Source organism: Papio anubis, chromosome 8 (genome assembly GCF_008728515.1).
Source record: "Papio anubis isolate 15944 chromosome 8, Panubis1.0, whole genome shotgun sequence".
NCBI classification, from domain to species: Eukaryota; Metazoa; Chordata; class Mammalia; order Primates; family Cercopithecidae; genus Papio; species Papio anubis.
The window spans coordinates 107,461,180-107,463,858 of record NC_044983.1 but is presented as its reverse complement, the minus strand read 5'-3'; the positions used below and the strand labels follow the sequence as shown (position 1 = coordinate 107,463,858).

At 37.4% G+C, this 2,679-nt stretch overlaps 1 non-coding gene across 1 annotated transcript; it reads left to right on the top strand.

Annotated features, from left to right (window-relative positions):
• The first annotated feature begins 1,211 nt into the window (after window positions 1-1,211).
• On the top strand, window positions 1,212-1,351 carry LOC116268801. Its single transcript, XR_004175951.1, has one exon. It is a non-coding gene; the product is annotated as a U4 spliceosomal RNA (small nuclear RNA).
• The last annotated feature ends 1,328 nt before the right edge of the window (window positions 1,352-2,679 follow it).

Genomic DNA, 2,679 nt, shown 5'->3' with positions numbered 1-2,679 from the left:
TATAAAAGAGAGAGAGCCTGAACATGTCAATGCTAATTGGAGGCTCCTGATCACTCTAGCCCCAACAACCATCTGTGTGCACCCACACAGAGAATCAAAATGGGAAGAGCAGAACTGCCTCGCCGAGCCCGGTCAACCCACAGAATCATGAGAGATAAGTACAGTGGTTGCTGTTTCAAGCCATTCAGTTTGGGGTATTGTGTTAAGAAGTGATAAACGATGAACACAACTATATCAAAATGGCTTATGGAGGTTTTATTCATTAAAATAAAACTTATTAACTTTCCAAAATGTGCCAGGTATGGAATTGAGGATACAATGGTAAAAATTCTTGCCCACATGGAAGCAGAACCTGGCAGATTACAGACATAAAGTCAAATGCTTACGACAAAGTGCTGTAAAGGCAAATTGTGAAATGCTGCGGAGAAATCTGAGGTCAACATAGTCCTGGAGGCTCCTGAGGAAGTAAATTTGAATTGAAATAAGAAGGATAGGTAGGCATATTAACAAGGTAAAGCGACAGTGGGAAACATATTTTCCGCAGGAGAGACAGCCTGTGCAAAGTTTCTTTAGTAGGAAGAAGTTATGTAAGGTGTTCAAAAGTAACTACCAAGGCTGTAGCACTGAGAATTAAGGGAGAGAAGGACAAGATGAGTTTGATTAGGGACAGATTAGGCAGAGTCTTGTAGGCCATGTCAGAGAACTAATTTATGTACAAAGCACATCCTTTCCACCCTTAATTTTTTGTTATATACAAAATGATCTATCACTATCAAGAGGGTTATATTATGGTGAGTGGGAATCCTTTTGTATTTGCCCTTTTAGCAGAGAGGGAGGATTGTCTTAAAAATATAGATATGAGTTCACAAGCCACACTTGAGATGTACCAAATCCACATGTTCCAAAGCTGGTCATCAGAATTCAGTATTTAAAAAAAAAACTCCCCTGCAACTCAGATGCAAAGAATTTAAGGACTAGTATGTGGGAACCACAGGTTTCAAGGAACAAGTGCTACAATTGTCTTTCCCAATTTAAAAGCAAAAAAATGGAGGTTAAGCAGCATCGCTTTGGTTGCACAGTTAGCTAATTGCATAGCTGAAATTCTTTCACAGGCAGCTTGACTCCAGAACCTGTGATTTTTAAACCATATGCTGCAGTGGCCATTAAGGACATCTCTGATGATGATGTGAACAAGTTGTTTAAATATTTTAAGCTTTGTGCAGTGGCAGCATTGTAACCAATGAGGCTTATCCAAGGCACGATTATTGCTAATTAAATATCTTATTTCTGTTTCCTTACATTTAAACAGAGGAAACTGGGCTGCATGATTTCTTCATTCCCTCTAAGAAAGAAACGTTTTGTCTACCTCACTTCTCATAGTTTGGAAATGAACAGCAGTGTACAATATAAGAGTATGGAGGAAACTCATCACCATTCACAGCTGCCGATTACATATGTACACACCTGATATGTCATCAGTTCACACTTTCAGGTTCTATGACCATATGAACAAAACATGTTTTGTTCAGGCCTCCAAGAATATTTGAAAGAAGCTAAGGTCCTTTATTTTAACAAAAATGAAGGAGGAGCACATGTGTATTCATTTCTCAGGGAAGAATAGACCCAGGACTGGATTTCTGATGATCTGGGTGAGAGAAGCTCACAGGTACATTGTATGGAGCTGCATGAGAGTCAAAGAACAGGTTTCAGCGTGTATACCAAGTCAACTCAAGCAGACAGCCAAAACAAAGCATCCATTCAAATGAGAAGCTGACAGTTTTTCCAATACTGAGAAGAGAGCAACAGCTGATATGGAACCTGTAGTTTCTATTCAACGCAGTCTGGAGAGAAACATTGAGCTTAGAAAACTTGCTTGAGCTTGAGAAATGATGACGAGATACAAAGGCCGAGTGCTGCAGGGACTTTTTATAATTCACCTGTGGCATTTTTCTGGGTTAACACACTAAAGAGGATCAAATTTCTTTTCCCTCTCTGCTTTTCACATTTTATCTGACTCATTTTATCTGTCACGTCCTTAGCGTTGAGCTAATGAAGGAAGGAAATTCTGAATATGACCACAATATTATTTTCCTGTAAAATACATCACAATCTCAGAACTCATTTGTTTCAAAAACCCAATTCCCTGTGGCAAATGAGAGGACAGGTACACTGCACACTTGAAAGACCTTTAAGTAATAATTAAGCTGTGATTAGAAACTGAATTTATTAAATTACTTCATAAATGCTGCTTAACACCAAGAGATTATTTAGGAACAGGAAACTCCAAGGTATTTTTATTGAAATAATAATTATCCTTCTTTTCTACATATAAATTTTCTTCTTAAAAGTTTGTGCTTAAATATCATTAAGCGACAGTCTGAGACATGGGTGATTATCAGAGAAGATCAAGAGAAAGGACTTTTCTACAGTTTATTGACCAGGGAACAATTTCTCGTCATTTTGCTCCCCGACAAGGAATAAATATCTGACAAGAGAGTAGCATTTTCACAAACGATTCTTAAAAGACCAAGTTCTGTGAAAACATCTTCATCTCAGTTTCTTTTATGGTGCATTTTTGTTTTTCTTAAAAATCATTACTTTTATGGTGGAGTATTTTAATGTCTCTATACATAAAATGAAGCAAATTACAAAAGTGAAGGGGAAAGAATCTATATTTAA